At 40.4% G+C, this 27318-nt stretch overlaps 1 non-coding gene across 1 annotated transcript; it reads right to left on the bottom strand.

Annotated features, from left to right (window-relative positions):
• Positions 1 to 2870: 2870 nt before the first annotated feature.
• On the bottom strand, positions 2871 to 2943 carry TRNAF-GAA (transfer RNA phenylalanine (anticodon GAA)). The gene has a single exon. It is a non-coding gene; the product is annotated as a tRNA-Phe (tRNA).
• Between the last annotated feature and the right edge of the window lie 24375 nt (positions 2944 to 27318).

Below are 27318 nucleotides of genomic sequence, written 5' to 3'. Positions count from 1 at the left end.
AAAGTGCTTCAATTGTTATCCCAGTCTTTTTGAACATATCTATATGAGCTTTTAAATACGGTAATGCCAAGAAAACTGGCAGCTGAAGAAATTCCTGCACTCCTATTCTTAGGAACTGGAATAAGCAAAGGAAAAGAAGTTCCACAGCTGTCTATATCAGAGCTTTACTCAAATCACCCTCTGCTGACAGAGGTGTTTGATGGATTATGGCTTTACTGCATACCACCATCCTGTTGTTCTGCTGACCAAGCTGAAATTGTCTCTGCAGTCAAGATGCAGAATCAAACTTGTCTCTGTTAATGTTTTGTTATCTGGTAAAGGGTTGGAATGACTGAAAAGCAAAACTGCAAAAAGAGCCTGTTCCTCAGGGAATGAGCAGTTTTGCCCTCCAAAAAATACCTAGCTAGAGGATAGGACGAGGTCAGAACTCTCTCTTTCCCTATTCCAGGAACTCATTACATCTAACTCCCTCCTGACATCTGATTTTAACCAGAATTATACCAATTCTATAGGGATGGAGATCCATTTATGTAACCTACATCAGCATGCCATATCACTGCCATGGTCATAGGTTGATGCCAATAATTTTCTTAATAATATCCAAAATATTATGGCCAAGATCCATATACTCTGTGCCTGTTAGTCTCTTGATCCTTCAGCTATGCCAGAGAGAAGGAGAGAAAGGTTGATGATGTGAGAGGTTTAGCACTGCTAATCTCCTGAGCAAGGTTTTTCATATTAACCAAGAAACTCAGAGAGGACAGCAAAGAGCTGGCTGAAAGCTCTTTATTCTAATGGATGGTAAACTTAGGATTTACAGTCAAGATGTCCTTAATCAGTTTATCTCTATTCTTCTTATGTTGCCTTCTAACTTGACCATATGTTATCTATCCTTAGTGTTTATCTCAGATATGCTGAATCTGTCATATTCTTATCCATTACAAGAAAAAACAACTTCTCCATTTGTATGATAGGTTTTCATTTTCCAGAGTCCTTCTCAGCCACTTAAGATGGTTGATGACCCAGGCCTTTTTACTCTCTTACATCATCTTCAGTTTATCATCCACATTCCTACACTGTTTCTTTATTATTTACCTCATCTTTCTCTCTGTTCTTCTGAGATGAGTGGTCTCTTTTCTCTCTCTCTCCTTTCTCTTAAAGTTTGAAATAAATTCACTTGAAAGTCATAGGAATTCATAAGAAACAATCTCCTGAGCACAGTTCAATGACGCTGATGCCCGCATTATGAAGGCTGTGTTTTCCTGGATAGCTGACTGTTTGCAGCTCTTGCAAATAAAAAAGAATTAGAAAAAATGAGGACTCAAGAGGTGTGTGAGTAATACAATATCATCTGTGGGGACACGTGCTGGGATAACACATAAAAACAAGTTGAGAACACGGAGTACATTCACCTGCAATTTAACTCTTCACCACACCTAGGCACGTTCTGGTGCTGCAATTAGGAAAACTGAGGAACAGTGATGTGATTTGCTTTAGTTGTTTTGATGGAGAACAGAAGCTAATGCTGTTTTTCCTTTCCAGTGGGTTGTAGCTGTCAGAGTTATATAATAAAGCTTAATTTAATTGTATGGAAGAAGAACAAGGCTATGAACTCCACCAATTACCAAGTAAGGGACTAAGCAACTGGATGCTCCATTATATGTTCGACCCGGTCCATAGCGCCCCAACTTAGCACTTCCTCATCTCACTGCATTTCCCCTCATTAATAGCAAGCAACACAATGAAGCTTCTTCTTCTTCTTGCAGCCAAATATGACCAAATATTAGCTTTATGTCTTCTATGGACCTGTTGTTGAGGACCAATCAGCCAAGGTTGAACATTAATGACCTCCTGCTACCTGATAAGACTCTGAGAAAAGCGATCTCCATTGGCACGGAGGTGGCATTCATTCCAGCTGACTTTCTCACCTCCAAAGAAGGCTGCAGCTCTGTGAGAGGAACAAACATACCATAGAAGGGAAGCAGGCTCTGCCAAGTGCTGCAGAAATGGGACACAGATGGTATCTTAAATGAGAACGGAAGTTTATTTGGGGGCTCTGCACATGACGTAGCACTGCAGCTCTTGCAGCTCTTGCAACAGATGACAGACTAGGATTTCAGAGCTGGTGATGAGATAATTTTGAAGCAGTCTCTCTCCACAGAGCTATTAGCTTGTATAAAATAAATGAAAATCAAAGAAGATAGAAGAAGGAGAATAATAAGAAAGAGAAGAAGAAGAAGAAAGAGAAGAAGAAGAAGAAAAAGAAAAAGAAGAAGAAAAAGAAAAAGAAAGAGAAGAAGAAGAAGAAAAAGAAAAAGAAGAAGAAAAAGAAAAAGAAAAAGAAAAAAAAGATGTAGAAACCAATAAATGGTTCTGTAAGGGCATGTATGTGTTAACTTTTAATATATCCAATTTACTAATATTCCAATATCATTCACAGCTGTTGTTGGCTGGTTAGTCAGCCCATATGTTTGCGCTGATTGGCCAAGTGGCCACTGCTAATGGAAATACAAGAGGATTACATTTCCTTCTGCATCCATAAACTTGTGTCTGTCTCTGTACCCACAGAATCATGGAATAGGTGGAGTTGGAAAGTCTCTTGAGGTCACCTGGTCCAAACACCCAGCTTGAATGGGGCTGCCTAGAGCCAATTGCCCAGGACTTTGGCCAAATGGCTTTTGAATTCCTCCAAGGATGAATTCTACAGTATCTGGGCAGTCAGTACCAAGCTTCTCAACCTCTCTTTGTGTGATTCCAGTCCCTTCAACATCTTCCTAGCCCTTTGCTGCACTTTCTACAGTTTTTCCATGCCATGTCTGTTTTGTGCTGGTGAGCCCAGAACTGGAATGTTCAAAACTACTGCAAAACACTGCTGAAGCCCGGGATTGAACCAGGGACCTTTAGATCTTCAGTCTAACGCTCTCCCAGCTGAGCTACTTCAGCCCTGCCCTGGCATGATTATTTGCAAAACCTGATGTGGTATAATTATCTTTCAGCCCTATTCAGACTGGCTTTCTATACACTAGCTGGTGAGTCAAAGAAGTCATTTCAGGGAACAGATGGCTCAAAAGCAATGGTCTTGCCAACTGCATCATCACAGGATCCTTGTCACCGTAAATCACCTCTCTGCATACAGAGGCTTTGTGTGTAAGCCTTTAATAACAGCATGCTTCTGGGTGATGTATTGTAGATAAGCAGGGATTGGGTTGCTCAGAGCCCTGTCAAGCCTGAGTTTGAATGTCTCCAAGGATGGGGCATCCACCACCTCTCTGGGCAACCGGTTCCTGTGCCTCAGCACCATTATCATAAAAAAACTTCTTCTCTCCAATCTAAATGTCCCCTCTTTTAGTTTGAAACAATTTCCCCTTGTCCTATCACAACAGACCCTGCTAAAGAGTGTGTCCCCTTTTTTCTTATAGCTCCCCTTTCTTCTAGCCCCAAGATCTTGGCCGTGGCTTTGTTGAACCTCACGAGGTTCTCCTGGGCCCATTGCGCAGCCTGTCTGGATCTCTCTGGATGCCATCCTGTCCCTCAGTCCTGTCAACTGTACCACAAAGCTTGATGTCATCAAATCTCAACCTAATAACCCCTCAACTCCTGTTATATTTTGTGTCTGGTGGAAACAGCAAACCTGGAATATTGCTCAGGGATTTGAAGTCATAGCAGAGTCATTAGGTATCAGTCCTGAAGCTGTCTCACCCCCACTGGGACCTCAGGATCCAAAAGAAAGTAGTTGGGGTTTGTTCCCATCAAGTTCATCCAATTATTCCTGAAAGAGTATCAGAGAAAATCTTTTTGGTAAGAACAACCTTCCTGAAAAGAAAATATAAGTACAATTGATCTTTTTTTTTTTTTTTTTTTTTTTTTTAAATAAACGATAACAACAAAACTTCCATAAAACCAAGGCCATAGGTTCAGAGCAGGTCTGTCTATATTTATCTACAGAAGATGCTTGTGGGAGCAGTTTCTTCAGCACGATGACTAAGGATCCTACAAATACAGTTTGGAACAGACTGCAGGAATAGAAAACTCTTTCTAGAATGTTGTTACTCATTTGGATACTGAACGCAGAAAGAAAAAGGATTGCATAGCCAGATGATTTGTTAGATGATTATTGTGGAGTCTGTCACAACTGTTTACTTTGCTCTTGAAGGGATACTAATGTTTAGAGCATGCATCTGTTCCAGGTCTATTTATTCTCTAAATACTAGGTCTATTCTGAAACATGAGTGCCTAGGATTCTTTTGAAGGAGACCTTGAGCACCGCTTTGTTCTTTCCTTAAGAGTTGTGAGCCACTTAGCATTATCAATAGCCATGACCTGCACTGTCAAATTCCTAGAAGGCAAAATGGGTACATCAGTCTGACCGGTAACAAGGACAACATGAGAAGTACTTTTTCCTGAGCCTGGCAGGACTTTTTCTGTCATTGAGGTGTGACTTCTCAAAGGCCAAAAAGGCAAAACTCTCTCCCACCAATCACTAGAAAGAACTCTAATAGAAGTAGGAAACATTGGTGGTGAATTCACAAAATGGATTTTACTTAAAAATAGAATCATCAAATCATAGAATTGTTTGAGTTGAAATGGACTCTTAAAGGCCATTTTGTTCAACTCCTCTGCAATGACAGGGGCATTTACAGTCAGATCACATTGCTCAGAGCCCTGTCCAGCCTGACCTTGAATCTCTTCAGGGCTGGGACATCCACCATGTCTCTGTCCTGAAGCACAGTGTGTGATTTGAGGATGAGGTATCAGCTCAGAAGTTAATGCACAGTTTTAATTAAGTTATAACATGCTCTTATGCAAATAAGCCGTTCCACGGGGTTCTCCAGAAATTGTGTCACAAGGTGGACTGGCTCCCATCAAAAGCTTGTCTTCAAATTTAATTAGAACTCACAGCCCAGGTCAATTTTGGATCTATATAAATCCTGCCTAGCACTCCTGTTGATCTCCACTATTCCTGAATTCTGTGAGTCTGTGCATTGGGTCTGGGCTCTCAGCTTCCTGATTTAGCTGTAGATATCCCTGTTCATTTCAGGAGTGTTGGAGTAGCTGACCTTTAACGGTCCTTTCCAACTTAAATGATTCCTTGATTCTATGATTTAGGGTTATCTAGAATGAAAGAGTCAGAGCAGAAGAAACTTCTCAAGACAGTGGTGCCACCTAATGGGAAAATTCCCAGAGAATCAATTTCTCGGAAGTCAAATCCTTAATTGGAGCGTTGCTAGGTGACGTAGAGATGGAAATCAGTAGCTCTGATGCAAGTCTCTCTTTTTTGCTGCTTTACGACCATCCATCCGTCACTATGTTCCTTTTTCCCCAGCATCTGAGCTGCACACATGAGACCGCCCTGGGAAATTAATTCCGCTTCCTGCTCAGATCCATTCTCAGCAATCCCGGATGCTACTGAAGCGTTTTTGACTTTCTTGATGCTCAGAGTCTGTCTGGTGAGGAAATTATCACAGATATTCATATGACAAAAAGCAAAAAAAAAAACAACCACCATCACCAACAACAAAAACCAACCACCAACAATGAAGAAGAAAATAAAGTGCTTTTAGAGAGAGATTAGGGCTCTGTAGGTTTCTGTAGGTTTTCTCTGCCAACAAGAGGTAACTGAGGCTGTCCGTGTTGCAACCTCCATATGCTGTTGCAGCTTAGCAATAATGTGAAGGCAGACTTTGGCTCTGCAAAACAAGCAATAATGTCTCAAAAGTATTTCCTGACAGAAGTTCAGAAAGACACCACAACCCCCTGCAGCCACTTCGCATCATAAATAATCACAAGAGTGGAAAGGAACGGGTTGCAAAATCTATCCTGGCCTCAGGGGATTATTTTATTCCCTGATTGTGCTCTCTTCCCAGCAGCTACACCTATTTCCTCATGGCAATCTTCCTTGGCACAGGACGCCTGCTGCCATCATTTCACAGGAGCATGTTACAGCAGTTAGACCCAAGTCTTGATCTTTCTCAGATCTCAGCTTTGCTTTGCTATCAGTGAATCATGTGTGTTAAGCTGACTCAGTCAGCTGCTCCTTATTACATATTTTCTAAGGTCAAAAAGTTATTTTCAAGAATCTTTCTTTTTTCTTCCTGATACAAAGATGCCTACAAGTGCTGGCAGAGATAGATAGATAGATAGATAGATAGATAGATAGATAGATAGATAGATAGATAGATAGATGTTATAGCAAAACATTAATTCTGTTCTTGAGGAGAAGGTGCAAGTTAAGTTATGGCGGGGATCTGGACCCACTTTCAGTGCCACACTGAACTCAAATGCCATCTTTGCAGGTAATGTAGCAACTCAACAAAACTGCAATTTCATGGCTGAGTAAGGAATTAACATCTAGGGCAAAGGGGAGAAACTGGCAGTTAAGCAGGCTTGAGTCATTAATTCTAGCAGGGAACTGGGCTCTGCTGGTAATGATGACTCTGCAGCTGGTGCTGCTTGAAGCTTTGAGCGCTGCCTGCAAGAGCTGCATGGGCTCCAGTAATTATTCTCAGAGGTTAGGTGATTTCCAGTGTGATTTCCAAGGTAATTTCCTTCTCATATCACTTGAGTTGAACCCAAGAAATCCAAAAAGGGGTTAATCTGTAGTAGAGTTGTGGTTGGGAAGTCTGTGGGTATAAAGACTGATGTTTGAAGCACTCCATGAGCTGGATAATAAAGGGCTAAGCCTCAGCGAGCAGTGGAAGAATGACCATGAGTTGTGCAAGAGTGATGCAAGGGTAAATTCAGCTTCTAATTTAGCTTGCTAGTGTCTCTTTTTCCTCAGTGCTTCACTATGCACTGAATAATAGCATCACAGAATCGTAGCACCATAGAATCATAGAATCAAAGTATCACAGAATGGCTTGTGTTGGAAGGGGCCTTAAAGTTCCAAACTCCTTGCCATGAGCAGGGTTGCCAGGCACTAGATCAGGCTGCCCAGGACCCTATCCTTAAATGTGTCAATGGATGGGACATCTTCATCTCTGGGCAACCTGTGCCAGTGCTCACTGCCCTCTGAGAAAATAATTTCTTCCTAGTGTCTAAACAAAAGATCCTCTTTTTCAGTTAAATCCTTTGTCCTATCACCATTAGATGATGTAAAAGTTAGTCTCCCTCCCATTTACAAGCTCCCCTCAGATACTGGAAGACTGCATGATCTCCCCAGAGCCTTCTCCATGCTAAACTAGCCCAGCTCCCTCAGCTTTTCTTCATAGGAGAGATGCTCCAGCCCTTTGATCAAGTCTGATGAGCTGGAATTTTTATCAGATAGCAGAATCATTAGCTGGAATTTGAAATAGGTGAAGAATGTCCTTTTGTATCTGCTTGAAAACTTGGCTGTTAAACCCACCAAAGAACATATTTTAGAGTGAAGGAAGAGGCTGTGTCACAGATTCACAGATTCTCAGGGGTTAGAAGGAACCTCTGGAGATCATCTAGTCCAACCTCGCAGCTAAAACAGGTTCTCTACTGTAGGTTGCAGTAGATCACAGGAAAGAGTCCAGGCAGGTTTTGAATATCTCTAGAGAAGGAGATTTTACATCCTCTCTGGGGAGCCTGTTCCAGGGCTCTGTAATCTTCAAAGTAAAGAAATCTTTCCTTTGGTAGGTACAGAATTTTCTAAGTTCCAGTTTGTGCCCATTGCCCTTTTCTGTCATAGGGCACTACTGAAAAGAACTTGGCCCCATCAATTTGGCTCTCAACTTTAAATATTTACAAGCTCTGAGAAGATCTCCCCTTCAGCCTTCTCTTCTGCAAGCTGAGCATCCCCAAGTCTTTCAGCCTTTCTTCATAAGGGAAATACTCCAGGGCCCTCATTGTGTTTTCAGTCCCCCACTGGACTCCATCAATTTCCTGTCTTTCTTGAACTGAGGAGCCCAGAACTGGACACAATACTCCAGATGTGGCCTTACTAGGGCAGAATATAGGGGGAAGCTCACCTACCTCGACCTCCTGGCCATGCTTCTTGTAATGTACTCCAGGATACCATTAGCTTCCTTGGCCACAGGGGCATACTGCCAGCTCATGGCCAAACTGTTCTCTACCAAGATACCCAGGTCCTTTTCCCTATAGTCGAGAGTATCAAGGTAGAAAATTCAGAAGCCTGTAACATTGAATCGTGTATTATCACAAGTTGGAAGGGAACCAGAAGTATCAAGTCCTACTTCTGTCCACTTTGCATTAAATGTCCAAATCCCATTGTCCTGCTTTCCAGCTACTATTTCAGGATGGATGATACCAGCCAGTGTCACACTCTTTGGCTGCAATCACATTAGTCACTCACAGAAAGGTGATTGAAGTCTTATTTCTCCGTCTCAGTTAATCATCTTGGAGCTGCAATGCATAAACCCCCTTCTCTTCTTAAACTGAATCTGCATTCTGAGAATAGGGCACTTTTTGCTGTTTCAAATTCAAAGCTTCAGTGTATGAACCTCCTCACCTTTTCTGGATGCAGACTTCAGCCAGGGAATCTCCTTCTATTGTAATGGAAATATGTAATGTTACAGATGGTTGAACTAAGCCAATATGTTTTCAGGAGCTAGTTTGGTATTTGCTACATTTTTCTTCCCCTACAGGTGCTGAACAACAGTTCAGTAAAGAAAACATGAAAAAAAGATAATCCACTGTTTTTCTTGTGACTCAGTTTCCCCAGCAATAAAGGAAATTTCTCCCCACTCTAGTAGGCTATTGGCAGCTCTCAAGCATTCACAGCTAGGAAGTCCTCACATCTCAGAGCACTGTTTTCATTCATTGCTTTCTAGTTAAGCAATAAATGGATGGTATTTCCCATTTTTAAAAACGCCTCAGATAGGTGACTCAGCAGCTGATAGGCATTGAAGTCCCTAAAAATCAGTGTATCGAATATCCCTCCATTACATTCAGCCTATTAAATGCACTCTGGCCTGATTTTCTCCCCCCCAAAAGAAAAACCTTGGGGAGATGTAAAATCAATGTAAAAGTGAAAATCAAAAGATTGCTGGCCAGATATTTCAAGCAGCTGAGCAGGGATGGTCAGTAAGGATCAGCACTTCTAATGACTGTACAGAGTCCATTTATACCCTTGGAGGACAAGCCATTGATTGAGTGACCAACCACAGTATGATGCGAAAGAGAAGAGACACTGAAATAATGCTTTCTCCAAGTGGCAGAGCCCCACACATTTGTCTGGCAGAGCAGTAGCTGAGAAGCTGGCATAGAAAATAGAATGGAAAACATTTCAATTCTCTTTGCCTATTATGTCATATATTGTACCGTGATGTGCAATTGTTTAACTAGTCTTAAATCACTCTAAACTACATAAATTACCTCCAACAATCCCCCTTCGATCCAAATCCTGACACATTTTTTTGTTCCAAAACATGGTAATCTTGCTATCTTCCATATAATTGCATAGCATATATGGCTCGTTGCTCACTCTTAAATAAACAGAAGAGTTATATTCCACAGTACACACCTAGTCATACATAATTTTCTCTAATTGTTTTAAATAGAAAGACAGTTGAAGATGATTGGAGGGTGTATCTGTGCTTAAATGTAAAGGATTTAGAACAAAAATAAAAAGGAACAATTCGAGATTCTAAATGATACTGTCTAGCAACTTAACTTTTAATCATAGTTTCCAAAACTGAAAAGAACACGGTGTATGTTTTGTGATAATTCTACATCTCAGTAAATCAGCTCCAGCTTCATGAGCAGCCTTTGTGCAGGTGCTGTTTCAATGGGCACGTGGATGGAACACTTCACTCTAAACACTGACAAAAAGCGTGCTGCGTGTAAATTGAAGATGGATTTAGTAATGTAGGCAATGGACATAGCCAAGGTATGACATCTTCTGGATATGTTTGACTGTCTTTAGCCAAGAAGAAAGGCAGGGCTACTACAAAGTTTACCTTAGTTTATAGCAGGGTCCTGCAAAACTCCAGAGCTAACATGTAGGGATCAGGGAAAAGTCTGTTCTTCTCCATTAGGGCTCTAATTCGCTTATCTCCTTTACCCTTTGCAAAGTTCCATCTTCCCATTAGTGTCTGACTATGTTTGGACAATGAGATCCAGAGTTTTAGTCAGTCCTAAGTTTGGATGCATGCTCCAGCTTCAATTCCATGTCCATGCAAAATAGGGCATCTCTATGATAAGACAAAAAAAAAAAAAAAAAAAGAAATAAAATGTTAATGGACATAGAAGATGGAGAGGGACTATGGTTTGTAGCAATTAAATGTGTAATCTGGAGGATGGGAGAATCTGACTCCTCGTGGGCATCACAGCTCTGACTGATCCCTGACTGAAAGCTAAATGCAGGTGCTACCATTTCTGAGCTCTGAAGGATATTTTTCTGAACTTGGAGGACTTTTCCAGGTATCCATCCCTTTCACAAAGTTTATGCTGCATCTTTTTCTTTTTTTTTTTTTTTTTTTTCTCTCCAAAATTCCACTGTCATATATGGGCAAGCCCCAGTTGGTAGTAAGTAAGTGAAGAATGAGCTTTCTTGGACAGCCTACCAAGAAGTGAAACTCTATATGTCAGCCATTTAATTCCACAGGCTTTCCTTTTATTTGCCTGAAAGCTAGCTCTTTAGAGCTTTCAACTCCATTTCCTTCCTGCCTCAACATTTTCAGGTGCTACATATTCATGTTGCAGTGCTCAGCTTAGGGATCTTCCCATGGGTGCAATCCTCAGTTCTTGGTGCCTTTCACCTACCCCCACTGAACTGCTTTGCAGAGAATTGAGCATTTGAGAATAAGTAATGAAGTCAAAGAATCACAGAATCATTAATGTTGGAAAAGACCACTAAGGTAATCCAGTCCAACTAGCAGCCAGTCACCTCCATGTCACTCAGAATTCCCATGGCCACAAAGTGCTACAAGAGGAGACATGCTGGATAAGTTATATCATGTATAAAGAGTAAATTGACCATTGCACTTGACAGTAAGAGAGAGAGAGGATGGATGTTGAAGCTTCCAGTCTGTTTGAATGGAACTTCCAGCATCAAGAGTCATGCTCTGCTCACCAGGCTGTGGGTATCCTGGAGAACGTCAGTTTGTCCACTTGAAGATGGTTCACTGCTACTAAACACCCATTCTTTGAGTCAAGCTTTGAACACTGGCTTTCTGCATAGGGCTTTTTCCTATGCCAGAAATGTGCCAGAAATAGTGGAACCATTGGTTTAGGGACAAAACTGCCTCATGAGCTTTTTAAGTTTAGCTGTCATGGTAGCATTGCTGTTTCTTGGACATCTGTGTTCATCCGTAAAGGGAAGCCCCATAAGAGCTTCCTGGCAACTCATCAACATTTACTTCCAAGCTTCAACATTGTAGGAGGAATCCCAGACCAGTGTAGGATATCCTCCACCCTTGTCCAGAAGATTCCTTCAACAGATTTCTAAAAACTGAGGTTTTATTTTATTTTATTTTCTTACAAAGAAGGCTTTGATCTTGGTGCTGCACTGTTGTGCATCAGTGACAGCCTCTTTCTCTTGCAGGTATTTGTAATGAGTGATCAGGGCTGGAGAACATTCCTGAATGTGGATAGGATTGAGCTCTACAAACAATATAAATAAGGAAAGAAAAGATCCTTAACAAATCCATCTCCCTATAGTCATTTTCCCATGTGAAACTTGGAGATAATTGACCTTCTCTTTTACTATGGTGTTAGAAGGGCATCGTCGTAAAGCTAGGAAGATCCACAGGCAGTAAACAAGATAATTGTGCTAATAACCCAGCCCCAAGCCATGCAATTGATTTACCATGGCTAATGTACTCAGTGTGAAATGGGCTGGAGTGGCAACAGAATTTGATGGGAAGATTGACAGGTTTGATGCATTTTAAATAGGAAGGAGGAGAAACTGGACCAAAGGGACTCGTGTCTTATGTAGGTCTTGTATAGCAGTGACATTCTGACATTGACTGTGGTGTCTACTGAAGATCTAGAATCAAGAGATGCTTGACTTTTCCCCAGATTCCTCCAGTTGATACATTACTGTCCCTCAGTGCCAATAAGCACTGGACAAGCTAGAAGCTAGGATGTAAAAAAAGATCATCCTGTGCATAGCCCATCCCTACCTGAAATATTTTTTCTTCCTTCCCTCACTTCTGCATTTACCATTTACCCCAGAAAACACCTATATTTCAATCTTCAGGTTAAAAAAAAATGATGCTCCAGTGTTCCAGACACAAAATGATTGCACTTTGTTTTTCAAAATTGAAGTCCCCCCAGGTGGGAAAAGACGGTGAGAAAAACCTGTAAACAGAAAATAGCAAAGCGATTCCCACTCACGAAAACTGCTGCCTCTCACTCTGAAGGCAGAACATGGATGAGTCATGGCAAAAAGCATCTCTCTCCCTGCAGGGCTGGGGTTCTGTCTTGCCCACCTGCCGTCCTCTGCTGAGGAGGTGGTAGTGAAAGCCCCCAAGGCAATTCCTGTGAGTCAGGAGACCCCATGGAGAAAGGCAAAGCCACCTGCCAGCTTCTGCTCCTCTGACATTCAGATGATATTTTGTTCCAGTTCTACTCTTTTAGATATGTGGAACCATGGGGAGAAAGCCCCATTTCTCTCCCCATAGCTCTGGTAAATCTGCAATCTTGGTTAAGGGAGCTGGGCTTGTTTAGCTTGGAGAGGAGAAGGCTCCAGGGGGACCTCATTGCAGCCTTCCAATACTTGAAGGGAGCTTGTAAGCTTATAAGCAGGAAGGAGACTGACTTTTTGCACAGTCTGACAGTGGTAGAACAGAGGGAAATGGTTTTAAAATGAAAGGGGGAAAACTGAAGTTAGACATAAGGAAGAAATTCTTTACTCAGAATGGTGAGGCACAGGCACAGGCTGCCCAGAGAATTTGTGGATGCTGGATATCTAGAAGTGTTCAAGGCCAGATTGTCCACAGAAAAAAGTTTGGAACTAGATGATCTTTAAGGTCCCTTTCAACTCAAGCCAGTCTATGATTCTGTGATTTAGTCTTTTAATCATTAACACAAGGTTTAGTTACAAATAAGCTGGATGGTCTTTAAGGTCCCTTCAAACCTAAGCTGTTCTATAATTCCATGATCTTCAGTCCTTTTGGGGATGTTGAAAGTCTCGGTCAGATTTACAAAGGATGGGTCAGCCCTCCTGACACTTCTATGGCTTTTCCCTATGTGGAAAAAAAAAATTCAGGAGTAGGATTCAATGATCCTTGAGGATTCCTTTCAACTCAGGATATTCCATGATTCTAGTTCTGCACTCTACACAACAACAACACGAAGGGGAGTTTTCAGAGTTTCACAGTTGTTGAAAATGATTGAGACAAATATGTATAACTGAATGTAGGAATAACCTCTGCCCTTCAACACTGTTCCCTGGCTTATCTTATGGCTACTTGGATATTTATGATTTGGAATGACAGTTGATGTGCCCTAGACTTGGTGGCAAAGGGTTTTTTATTTTTTTGTATATCAAGAGGATTCAGGTCTCCAATCCTTTCCTAAATAAAAATGAAGTAAAATAAATAGATAAATAAATGCTTGAGCTGAGGGCTACCACAACACAGAACCGATTTTCAGTTAGCAAAGTGTTTTGCCTTAAATTAAACAGCAAACCCAGTTATAACCCCAGTAAAAGTTATCCCGATGGCTAGCAGGACAGGACAGAGAGAAGAATGGCCATTTCCCAAAATCAGAATGGCTGCAAACCTGTGTGTTTGTCAGGCTTTGAACTTATTCAGAAGACAATATTATTTATCATCCAGCAACAACCAGAGGTAGGGAGGGGGAAGAGATATTGCAGTTGAAAAGTTTTGAAGGCAAGCAAACTGTCTACTCACTGAGTCTTCCCCATCTGCTCATCTCTATCACAGAAGCTTTGTGTGCTGCTGTATTTCACTCTGTTCTTGTAGACTTAAGTAACAAATCTTCCCTTTAACACAGAGTACTGCCTGTAAATAAACAGAATAGCTGCTTTGAGCTAGCCTTTTTTACTTGTTTATTTTAACGTCTCTGCAGGATTTAGAAAGCCTTTAATTTTCCCACCACCCTAATTCAAGTGAAAGTGAGGAGCCAGGAGTACCTGTAGCATTCATTAGGGTGTTGAAAGCCAAAAGACTTAACAGGTCATGTGATCCATAACAACTCTTGTCTTCCCTTGATGGTGAAGTCTGAAACCCACTGAAAACACTGAAAAACCCTGAACAACTTTGGGATTTCAGGCTACGTACTCAACAAAGTGTTATTCCCACAACTTTGGGTATGATTTGCCTTGTCTAGGAAGGTTGCTTTGGAGAGGAGGTTCAGGTTGGATATTAGGAAATATTTTTCCTCTGAAAGAGTGGTAATGCCCTGGAATAGGCTGCTCAGAGGAAATGACAAAATAACTGTCCCTGAAGATATTCAAGAAAAGGGAAGATGTGGCACTGAGGAACGTGGTTTAATGGGCATGGTTGGGATGGGTCAGCAGTTGGACTTGATTTTACCGATCTTTTCCAACCTTGATGATCCTATGTTTCTATGACTATGTGTAGCATTAACCATTAGTCAGATATTTTTAAGACAGATGAGAACTGAGGAAGATGACCTGAATGCCCAGGGTGCAACCAAATTCCATTTTGGGTAGCAGCAAGGTCTGTCATTACCAGCTGTGTCAGACGTGCTTTAGTTAATGGAGTTGCCCCAAGAGAGAAAATCATAAGGCAAAAACCCTGTGAAAATATCTGCTTCAGAGTAGGTTTGCGCAATTACTTGCTTTGGGGAAGGGGAGGAAACAAAAGTAGTTTAGATATCCAGTTAAGAACTGCTTTATCTTAATTATATCAGAAAAAGGCCTGCCTTGGTCCAGGAACTTACTGTGTCTGTGGTGCTCATGGACCTCAGTTACAGGAGGGACGTGGGCATACTGGAGAGAGGCAAATGATGGGCCTTGAAGATACTGTAGGGCCTGAAGCATCTTTCCAATGAAAAAAGGCTCAACCTGGTCCTGGGCACCCTGCTATAGGTGTCCCTGACTGGACCAGATCAACCCAGAGGTCCCTTCCAACCCCGACCATTCTGTGAGTCTGTGGTTCTGTGGCCTATTCCTTCTGAGTGGTTGTGCAATGTGAATCCTCTTTTTCCCTCCTCTTGCCTTCCAGAAAGATAAAAATAAGCATCTCCCGCTGAGTCAGCCTGTGAGAAAGGGACTGGGGTTTCAGCTGCGGGCTTTTTCCTCCCTGAGATAGAAGCATACAGGCTGTTAACTAATGACACATAGGGATTAAAAAAAACCAGCTCTTCTGTTGCTTAAATTGCTGAGTTTGGAAAATGCCAGCCAAGTATTGTATGTGGAGAGGAATATAGATACACACGCTTAGAGGCAGATATATAATTCTTTTTTTTTTTTTAAAAAAAAAGAAAGTAAGGAAAAAGCCTCTTTTCATAGAATAGCACAGTGTAAGGCTTTGGACAGATTTGCAAATAAATGATATTTTCCCGGTAGCGAGAGGAGTCTCATTTGTTGGCAGAAGGCTGTCATGCAGGCCATGCCAGCATGTCTCTGTATTACATTCACACTGACAACGTGAAAACTAATTGGAATATTACCCACACACATCTGCTGGGTTTCCCCACAGGAGAAGACGCAGCCCACACACAGTGTAGGTGGGTACATATGATATAGGTCATGGTACATTGCTTCATTTAGCAAGGGCAGCCTTCCTAGTGGGTGACTGACAAGTGTTTCCCTCTGCGTCTTCAGCAAGTCTAGCAGACGCTGTTACCTCTGGGGTTGCCTAATTACACCCAGTGGGCTAGGACAAGAAGCAAGAGATGAATCTATAAAATATATAGCTGAGCAAGAAACTGGAGAGAGAATTCCTTCTAGTCTCCACCAAGAGGTTTCTATAGCTTATTCTGTGCCAAAAGCATAGTAGCCAACAGCCTCAGTCATCATAGGGAAGAAATTCTTTCTGTCCAGCGAGGTGGTGGATGCCCCATCCCTGGAGACATTCAAGGACCAGGCTGAACCAGGCTCTGAGCAATCTAATCTGTCTATAGGTGTCATTGCATCATGTAGATTCATTGCAGAGGGTTTAGACTAGATAATCCTTTAGGATCCCTTCCAACTCAAACAGTTCTACAATTCTATGATTTTCCACAGGTAAATGCTTTCACCGATGCATTCAGAAAAGCAATAGGAAGACTACAAGAGGACTGTGGTTATAGCTGTATGATGAAATACTGTACCTGCAAAAGATACTCAGATCTGCATACCTGTGCTTTTGAACACATCTACAGCTCTGTATGGTAGAGTCAGGTCATGGGTACATTAGCTGGCCTCTGGATCAGAGCTCTTGAGGAACTTTCAGCTCGCTAAGACTTTGAAAAGTCATAGGATGAATGGCCTTTCTTCACTAATTCTAGACTACATCCTGCCACCTTCAGAATTCTGAAATAGCTGTGTGCAATGAAATCTTGGCTCTACTCTTGCCCAGGATGCGTTCCTCTGTCTCTCAGTCACTCTCATCTCCCTGCACAGCAGAAGAGGAGAAATGTCACAAAGCTGAGGCACAATTTGTCCCCTCCTGTAGCAGGTGGCTAATGTAAGTCAGAAGAATCACACCCTAAAAACTCATCTGCTATAATTATGAAGGATGTGACTAGCTCATATGGAGTTCTTTAAGGTGAAATCAGGTGTATCCCAACTCAAGCATCTCAGGTTAAGTTACTCTTCAGGGACACAGGCCATCCTCATTCTCTCATTGCACTGAGGAAAGGCAATAGCACAAATGAGGAGGTGCCAGAAGCCTGCTGAGATGGCAGCAGTGAGTTTCACCGTTGTGGGATTTCCATAAATCTGGGTGTTCCTGTCTAAGAGAATAACTGTCCAGATGCAAAGAGTCCAGAAGGTAGAAAAGCAATAGTCTGAAGATATAAATGTGCTTCTCCATTTCTTTCAGAGAGGGACAAACCGTGTCACTATGTAAACTAAGACAAGACTAAGGAAGATAAAACTCTGCCCAGAATGAGAAGTTTCAAGTGGATGTTATGAACCCTTGCCAAGACCAAAGTGATTAGAGCTCATGACTAGAGGATAATGTCTGCAATTTCCTATTATTATTATCCATTTGGTAGCTTGGTTATTAAACCAAGGATATGGAAATGTCTGATATGACCATCTGCACCTTTGCAGCTTTGTTTCTCTTATCTGTCACAGTTGGTTGAGCCCTGATACAGAACTGCTGCACACACAGCAATGAAGTCCTTGAAAACAAGAGTTCATTACTGAGTGAGAAGCTTTCATGATTTATGTCATAAAACTTGTAATTAAAAAAAAAAAAAAAAAAAGGAAGAAGAATAGCTTGACTGACTTCAGTTTAAGCCACTCATTGCTTTTGGTGCTAGTTTTTCCCCATCTGCCTCCTTCATTCATCTGCCCTCTCCTAGTTTGTTTTTTTTTTGTTGTTGTTGTTGTTATTATTTGGTTATTATTATTATTGTTTGTTTGTTTTTCCTCATTAGGGCTATTGTGTCTGTGCTAAGCTCCAGGTCCCGTCCCCAGGACTACTCAAGAATCTTAATGGTGGGAATTACACTCAGGGTGTTCCTTATCCTATCATAGGTGGATGAGTTCTAGGAAGTGATCTGAGCATCCACATCCAATTTTTTGTTTAAGTAACTGAAAACTTAACAAATCTATTCCATGATTCTATGATTCCAAATCCTTCATTTTGGACAACAAAGGTTCCATGAGTTCTTTAATCAATGTACAAATGCTTTTGATGCAAAAAGACTTGCTCCTAGAAAGTGAAAATGCTGGTCAGCTTGGGTGCCCATGCTGGAACAACGTTAGTCGTCCTCTTGAGCCACTTCTCTCTGCTGATAATAAAGGCTGCAGGTGATCAGCATAGGATGAACACAACATTGTTTAATGGCTTCATGTAGGCAATGAATTCATCCTCACTGCAGAGTGCTATTAATCTGTGGGCACCTCCACTTAGATATGCTTGGTGTGCACAGCTCCTGTCAGGCAGATGACAGGACTGTAGGCATGGCCAATGGCTGCCTTCCATGTTACAGGACAGGAGCCTAGTGTTATAAACTTTCCAGTAGAAGTCTATATGAATCTAAATCTACCCTCTTTAAGCTTAAAATTGTCTCCCCTTGTCCTATCACAACAGACCCTGCTAAAGAGCCTCTCCTGTTCCTTCATATAGAACCCCCCTTAGATATTGAAAGGCCTCTCGAAGGTCCCCTAGGAGCTTTCTGTTCCCCAGGCTGAACAGCCCCAGCTCTCTCAGCCTGTCCTTGTGCCATCCCTTGGATCATTTCTGTGGCTCTCTTCTAGGCACGCTCCAACAGATCCATGTCTCTCCTGTACTGAAGAGTCCACATCTGCATGCAATACTCCAGATGAGACCTCACCGTTGCAGAATAGAGGGGCAGGATCATCCCCCTTGACCTTCTGGACACACTTTTTTTGATGTAGCCCAGGGTACAGTTGGCTTTCTTGGTAGATGTAGATTAGAAAAGTAAAAATGTAGATGTTCATTTTCATTGCAAGGGATGTAGATTGAATGACCTTTAAAAATTCCTTCCAGCTCAAACCATTATATGATTCTATGAGAAACACTTCTGTTTCCAAACCACTCCTCTTTGTCTGGAGGAGGCACTACAAAACAAACTGGAAATAACAATCATCCATTTTTCCTTGGTGGAAAGATTCTCCTTCTGAGGTATAGAAAGGAAGAGCTTCCAGGGTTAGAATAAGGCAATTCAAGGGCTTTTTTTCGACTTATGTCCTTTTCATTTATAGGCATGGTTCAGCTAAGGGGCAGTGGAATTAAGTCTGTCCTGTTTAATGCAATCAACTGCTAATTCAGATGACAGGATATTTATTAAAGCTGGAATGGAAGATAATTTGCATTTATAAGAAATTCCAAATGTCCCTTCTTTGGCATTAGCTCATTTGACACAGATAGAGCTAAGGGCACTTTTAACTAGAAAGTCAATATCTGAAGAGCAAGTAACTGAAAAATCTAGCTTTAAACTGCACATTTCAGCTGCAGTAAATTGAAATACAAATTATTTATTCATGGTCCTAATTCCGGTGTTCACAACGGTGTAGCCAACCTGCTACTGTGAGCTAAGCCATGTGGCTTAAATCTTAATTGGAGATGTCTTCTTGACTCACATCTGGACTACAGGATGAGCATATGTGGCCCTTGGGACATCACATATGTGCTAATTACAGTTCTACCTATGTTTGTTTCTCACTTCTCTGCCTCAATGCCTGCAAAGCAGTAACTGTGTGCTCATTTACACACGTCCAAAGTCATTAATAGCATTAATATCAAAAATAATTATAAAACCTCAACAGAAAAGTGAGTGGAGGAAGGAGAGATTGCAGCAAGTTTCTTACACAGGCATCAGAGATGTACCTGAGTTTACTAAAGGCAGAGCATCAGCTGCATATTTTCATTCCTCAGTTCAATTCTGTGGGAAATTAAACCAAGGTATACTGTAATTGAAATTGAAAAGTGTTTTATTTATTTAGGTATTTATTTACTTAAACATTAATAATGTAGAAAGTCTTAAAGCTCCAACACTGTGTACCAGACAGATTGACAGGTCAGATATAGAGAGCACCTGGGATAAATGTTCAGCCCTGGGACACTCTTCCCACTATATTCAGATAATACATAGAAAAAGAAACAAAAACCAAAAAGTCTAGATTTAATTCTTGGACTGAGAATAGATTTAAAAATGCCCATGTGGAAAATTCACTATCTTTTCTGGGTTTTCACCAGTTTCACCTATTTATTTGAATCATAGAATGGCTTGGGTTGGAAGGGACCTCAAGGATCATGAATCTCCAACCCCCCTGCCAAAGGCAGGGCCACCAACCTCCACATTTAATACTAGACCAGGCTGCCCAGGGCCTCATCCAGCCTGGTTATGAACACCTCCAGGGATGGGGCATCCACATCTCTGGGCAGCCTGTTCCAGTACCTCACCACTCTTATAGTAAAGAACTTCACCTGACATCCAACCTAAATCTTCCGTCCTTCTAGTTAGAACCATTTTCCCTTGTCCTGCTACTATCTACCCTTTCAAAGAATTGACTCCCTCCTGTTTGTAGTCTCCCTTTAGGTGCTGAATTTGAGTCACAGAAAACATAGAAGGGAGCACAAAATCTGTAGGATTTCAAAATTAAATATTTTGAATTTCTAGTTGCAAATGGTTTTTGTTCAATTTGAAGTATTTTTTTACATAATTAAAACAAAATGAGGACTGAAGGGAAACATTCTCTTTGTATAAAAGCATTATCTTCAGTTTACCAGAGAAAATTAATGTTTGATCAGACTTAATGCAAAATTTGCTGTGGATCTCTTTTCCTGTGAATGCTGCAGACCTGAAGGAAAATAAAATAAATGAATCAATTTTTCACACATTGTTTCTTACTAAGGGTGTTAATAGTGATCTTGCAAAATAAGTTTATCTGAAAAGAATATTTGAATTTAGTTCCTGCTTCATTCACAACACACTCTGATAAAGTTTGCCACTTCAAAAAAAAATTATTTGGAAGCTTACTATTCCCTTAAACATCAATATTCAGGGTGGTTAGCTGTTCATTTCAGTATTCCCCGCACAGTCCTTAATAAATTGTCTGATCAGCAAGCATGATGTGAGAGCTGCAGAAAATACGATAGCATGTCAGTAAGGTACAGAGAAGACATTTTAAAATAACACTGGGTTGCCCCACTTTTTCAGAGGGTTTCTCAATATGTGCATAATTTTTAAAGTTGTGCTCTGTGGAGATAAAATTCCTAGCAGAGATTTATGGAGTGGACCTGGAGGTGCTTAGGGAACTGGGATTTCTGCCTTCTAAAAGTAGATTTACAGGCATGGGTGCATGCACACTTCTATTTCTGCCTCCCTTCTAAGTAGAGCACATACTATTCATGCATCACGTAAGGGATAAAAACATACCCACATTTCAAAGGCAGACTAGGTAATGTCAGAATCTCACCTGAGGAGATGGGGAAGGTTTCTATGCATATTGATGTATGTGAGTGTACCTAAGAATAGGTATGCACTTTGTTAATGGAGAGGGCTGTCTGGATGGGATTCTTTGCTCTGTTTAAGACTGGCAGCAGTTTCTGGGGACGGGAGCCCTGTTTCTTTTCCTTTCTTGGGCAGAAGCATTTTATAGACAAAAGGGCAACTTCTATGCTGCAGAGCAGAAGCAAATTTGTTCCAATAATGCACAGAGAAATTATGGAAAAGTGAAACTAATTTTGTTCTCAGTGGTGACTGGCACTCTCAACTTAACCTTGAAGGTTCTATTAGATAGAGGTCTAGCCTCTTTGTACATCTTCAACAAATAGCAAGTCAGATGTAACTCTCTTTTGCAATGAGGTTTTCATAAGAAGATTGCCTATAAGAGCCAAACTATATAAAAGTTCTTGTCTTTTCTTACTTGTCAAAATGGCCTTACTCAATGGAACTGGCTACCCAGGGAAGTGGACATAGCACTGAACTTTCCAGAATTACAGAAGCATCTGGACAATGCTCTCAGACATATGCAGTGATTTTTTGAATGTTCTGTGCAGAGCCAAGTGTTGGACTTGATGATTCTTGAGTATCCCTTCCAACTTAGGGTGTTTCATGATTGAATGATTCCATGATTTCTGGAAGATGTGGGAATAACTTGACCGCAAAGATGTCTAGTGATGAAGACTACAATTCTTGGACATTCTATTTCAGAATTTCACCAGTCTTAATATTAGAAAGCTTTTTCCTAAATAACTTTCTTGCTGAAGGATAAACCCATGGCTTCTTGTGATACCTACCATGTTCGAAAGGAGTAATCCATTCTTTTGCACTCACAAATGTATAAGCTACTCTTTTTCCACCTGAAACCATTTCTACTTAGCAAATTTAACCAGTCTGGAGACCTAGGTCAAACACGCTGCCTGAGCTAAGGCGTTTGAATCTGGAACTGAGCCCTTCTTGCAATGCCAGATTTCAGTAATTCTACAGTCAGTAGGACAGTGGGATAAAAGATATTGATAGGACAAGTAGAAATGGTTTCAAATTAAAAGAGGAGAGAATTGGATATAGGGAAAAAAAGAATTATGCTAAGGGTAGTAAAACACTGGAACAGGTTGCACAGAGAGGTGATGGACTCCCTGTCCATGAAGACATTGAGTGTCAGGCTGGACAGGGCTCTGTGCTTCTTGATCCAGCAGTAGGTGTCTCTGTTCATTGCATGGGAGTTGAACTAGATGATCTTTAATGATTCCTTCCAATTCTAACAATTCTATGATTCTATGATACTGAAGCATAAGACATTGGAGCATACCAAGCTCTCCGTTCTTGACCAAGCAAAGAGAACCAGATCTATCTAAGCCCTTGGCCAAATATTGAAGGAGCTAAGGAAAGATTAAATTTAGAAGCTTGAGGTTAAATCTGATTTATATCTTCATCTGTGAGTGCATGTATACCTAGGAGAATCTTTTGTTGAAGTTCGGAAATTTATCATCAGAGAAAAAGTTGTGTTTCTGGAACAGGATATGTTATGACAGTATCCTTTAGAGAACACACAGGGAAGAGTGTGAAATTAAGGTTCACATGGACTGACACATACCTACAACACTCCTACAAGTAGCAGTTCAACTCTATTATTTCAGAGCTTAAATTAAATACATATTTTCTTCTGAGCAAACAGTGTGGATGTCCCCAGAAGATGATAGGTGTGACCTTCTCAGATCACAGATCTGCAAGAAAAAGTATTCTGGAATCCCGTCCAAGCCTGTACACTCAGTATAGTCAGAATAAACAGCACTAAAATCTGAAATAATAATTGAAATAGTAAATGAAAGAAAATATTAAATGTCACTGCCAAAGAACAGAGTCAATTCAATTTTCAGGGCAGCAAATGCAGTGAAGCATCAAAAGCTACTGCCTAAAAAATTGGTGGTGTTTTTGTAGTAACTTTCTGTTTGTGTCAATGTCTGGTAGCTCTTAAGATTGTGGCTTACTCATAATTTATTTAATCTGATGCCCACAAAGAAAAGTGCTCCTAGAACATTTTTTTTTCCCCCTGAGTGTTTTTCTTTCCCATCTAATCTTTTAGTTCCTTAATACATTTCAACAGGTTCATAAAAACTTCTCTTTGCGTCACTACTTTCATTGCTCCTTTTCCCAGGCTATTTACCAAATGGAAAGGACAAGCAGATTAAGGAATTCAGAGCTCCAACACTCCGATAAGAAAATTGCATCTCTGTGCATGTGCCAAAGCAGCAGAGGTGAGCTGGGCATAGCAGTTAACTTCACTCTGCGTTCTGGATCACAGTTAGGTGGGAGCAGAAAATAAAATAACCACTCTCTTCTGATTTTGCAGAGTACGTTCAAGTATTCTGGTTGCAGTATTCCCTCATCTCTAGAGAATATATCATAGAAATAGCAGAACATTTTTATCTTTTACATTTTATGAGGCGTGATGTGTGGGCCACCGTTTGAGACAGAATAATGCTCCAATGCACATATGGCCTGACAAGATGTAGCCATGAATACTTCTCTGTTTAAGAAGGGTTATAACACCTGGATACAGCAAAATTCTCCTACTGTTAGCATTCCATGGGCACGCAGCTAAAATACATCAGCTATGTGCTGAGTGAATATTGAAACATTCCCAGTACATCCCACAGCATCACCAGTAATCTCATGTCTGTGCTGTGTTGTGACAGTTAGTTTTTCAGTATAGATAACCTGACTTATAAACATTTCTACCAACTGAGAACACAGGTGTTGCAATGAAATATTTGACAACCTCTGCAGCACATAAGTTGATACTCTAATTTCTTGTAAAAATCTATGGAGTGTCAGGAGAGGTTTGGGGATCTCTTTAATTTTAATGTGTTTTGAAAAAATGGAGTCATTTCAAGGGACTGGAGGGCTTTCAGGCTTATTACATTAGACTGCAAAGACTGATCATCAGCACGCAAAACTATTGTTAATTCAGAAGTTCATAAAAAAAAGAAGAAAATTTAAAAATACCACTACTGCACTAGATGACATTGTTCCACTGAAAGTAGGTCTCGTTAAAGAAACCTATTATGTTTTTGATGGGACTTCAAGTCTGGTTGATAAAGAAATTCACGATGGTATAACCTACTTTGATTTCACTGGATCTAAACAACACACCTCCCAGATTGGAGCTGCTGCCGTAGAAAGAAACAGAAAGACTCATCCTACATCAATTATAAACTGTCTCGGTACATCAAAAAGGTATTTTTGATGGAGAAAGATGGATTTCTAATGAATTGTAACTTTTTACTGTTGTGTCCCTAAGAATAGTCATCAAGCCACTATTGTTAAGTACTTCTTCACTGAAATGTAAATGCCTGTTGTTGTTTGTTTGTTTAGAGAAAGCTGGCATGCAGCTCAGGAATAAGTAATAAAACTGGAAAGTTATTAGATGTGTTATTACACGTTAATGTATTTGATACGCAATTACACGTGTAATCAAAGACCACACTGAGTGGTCAAAGTGCACTAAAAACAGCCAAGTGAAAAGTTTTTGCCTCTGAAAGCAAAAAAAATTGAAGTAATTAGGAAGGTGAGTCAGTCTTAGAAAGCATAAAGATAGATTGAGGAGCATGGTTTGGGTATGGTAGTGATGGACTGATGGTTGGAGTAGACGCTCTTGGTCATCTCTTCTAACCTTAGTGATTCTATGACTCTGTGTACTATGATTTCCTGGAGAAGTCTTCCAATAAAAGCACTAAGACAATCTTTAAAATGTATTTAGTTGATTTAGTATTTACTGAAGTCATATCTCTGGTACTAAAAAAGAATATCACACTCTCACTTGAAGGGAAGCGCTGAAATAGTAAAAAGTTTTCAATAATAGTAAAAAAGTTTTCAAAAAAACCCAAAGGGGTTAATGATATAAACTTCAGGAATTAAAAGCACATCAGTCAATTAAAGTTGGTAACAAGAGCATTTCTTCTGCAGAAATTTTTGCAGGTAGACAAAGCATCTGAGATATTGAGGGAAAAGTTGGTAGCTTTGAGTGTTGCAAGATTCCTGAGTCAAATAACTGGAAATTCAAGTTAGTTAAAATTATCCTTGACATAAGATCATGTTTCCAAAAAGTGGTAGTAATCATGTTTCAGGTTAATTTAGCAGTGGAGATGGTGGACTCAACATTCACTGCAGTTCTAAAGCAGGAATAAATGGGAGAGTTCGGTGGAAATTAGGATTTACGATTTATTGGCCTTTTTGAAAAAGACATTTTTTGTTGAAATAAGTAAAACTATGCACATTCTCATGGAACAAGAAGTTCCTAGATCCCTGAAGTTGCTCAGCAAATCTGACATTCTTGTGCACTTCATTACTAGCTGGCAATTAGTAAGTCATTAAATGCTAGTTAATGAGAATGCTAATTTCACTGAACAGCTGCAGGTGTCTCCCAGCACATCCATCTCTGGAGCAGATCCTCCAGCTGACTGCCCCAGGCTGGGAAATATCCATCTATCCAAATTCCCATATCTGGGGCAGCCCCATCAGGGCCATCTGCTCTTGAGCCAGAGAGGGTGCAATGGCCAAGATGTTTGGCTCTGGATAAATCCTGCAAAATATTGTTATGCTGCCAGAAAAAAAAAAAAAAAAAGCATTTATCTGAGAATTGATTGCTGACCAGTCCATCACAACCCAGCTGCAGGTTTGGTATAAACCCATGAGAGTATTTCCATCAAAAGCCTCTCCAACCCAATGGGCTAGCAATTCCAGGTGCTTCTGTAGCACAAGAAGCACAAGAGGGACAGCAAGGTTAATCTGGCAGTCCTGACAAGGGAAACAGTAAATTCCTCTGGTGCTTGTTGCAGAGCATGACCTGGTGTGCATAAGCTTTTGAGAGGGGAATTCAGCCATCTAGTGTCTGGTTTGCAAAGGCAATCAGGGCTTAGCAATTGATAGTTTTCTTTCCAAAGCTTTCACACTCACAGATCGTGGATTTATTGAAGAAAGATTTGGGCTCAACCCAGCTCTCTCTGTGTGAAAGATTTATATAGCACTGGCAGCATATGGAACTGAAAGTACAGATAAACCTCAGCACCTTTTGATGCTAATTCAAGCAGAACCTTCAAGCATGGAAAGTTCAGCATCATTATTAATATAAAAACCTTTGAACGCAACAATACACCCCCAGCCCTGCACACCACACACCATTGTACTTACTTTACTTTTATTTCTTCTAATTACAAAGCATTACTCACAAGAATGACAGATTTTATTACTCACTATTATACAATTTCTTTATTCTCCAATCCTAAAAAAAAATATGAAAGTACAGAAAAAGAAGTTATTTGAAAAAAGAAAAGAATACCCCTCATAACAAATGACTAAATCATAAGAAAGAATTTTGATGCCAAGACATTACTTTTTCTGAATTTGCCAGTTTGGTTAAAATTCTTGCCATGTTTGACTTGAAGCAATTCTGTAGTTAGCTTTAAATTTGTCATTCTCGTGACTAATTCCTTTTAATTAGACTTAACAACATACAAAAAAAAAAATTTGTCATCATTTAAAATTAAGTCAAGTAATGTATTGATTGAATGAGGACTTAACAACATAAGTAGTCTTATAGAAAATGATTCAAGCAAGAACATTTTTAGCTGCAGGCATTTTTCTTTCCCCATTGTGAATCCTACTCTATATTACATTTCATATTATGGTCCTTCCAGATTTCCTGTATATGCATGCACACAGATGCATATGTACATTAAGCAATTATTTCATATAGACAATCAAGACAAGTATGTGAATTGAAGTGTTTCGACTGTTCAGTAACAAAATGAGACATTTTGAAGACATTCAGAAGAGAAATGACTTCTTTATCCTAATGATTTTTGTCCATGTTTAAGTGAGCCTAGACCAGCAGCTCAAGAGTTGAGTATGTCTTCATAACTGTGAAGCTTCACCTCCAGACCACCTGGAAAATCAAATACTATTGGATTGGAGGAAGATTGTTAGCACTGACTTTCAGCCACATATCATGGCATTGCTCCTGTGCCACTTGGCAAAGTTATAGCTGGAAGAGTGCAAGAGGTAAAAAATAGATCTAGGTAGGGGTGTTAGTCTACACTTGGCTAAACATTAGCCAGCATTGTGCCTGGGTAACAAAGAAGGCCAGTGCCATCCTGGCACATGTAAGAAATAGCGTGGCCAGCAGGAGCAGGAAGATGACTGTCCCTTGTGCTCATCTCTGGTGAATCAACACCCTGAGTACTGTGTTCAATTTTATGCCTCTCACTACAAAATAATAATAATAATAATAATAATAATAATAATAATAATAATAATAATACACTGAGGCCCTAGAGC

Source organism: Lagopus muta, chromosome 3 (assembly GCF_023343835.1).
Source record: "Lagopus muta isolate bLagMut1 chromosome 3, bLagMut1 primary, whole genome shotgun sequence".
Taxonomy (NCBI): Eukaryota; Metazoa; Chordata; class Aves; order Galliformes; family Phasianidae; genus Lagopus; species Lagopus muta.
This window is presented reverse-complemented; position numbering and strand designations above follow the sequence as displayed.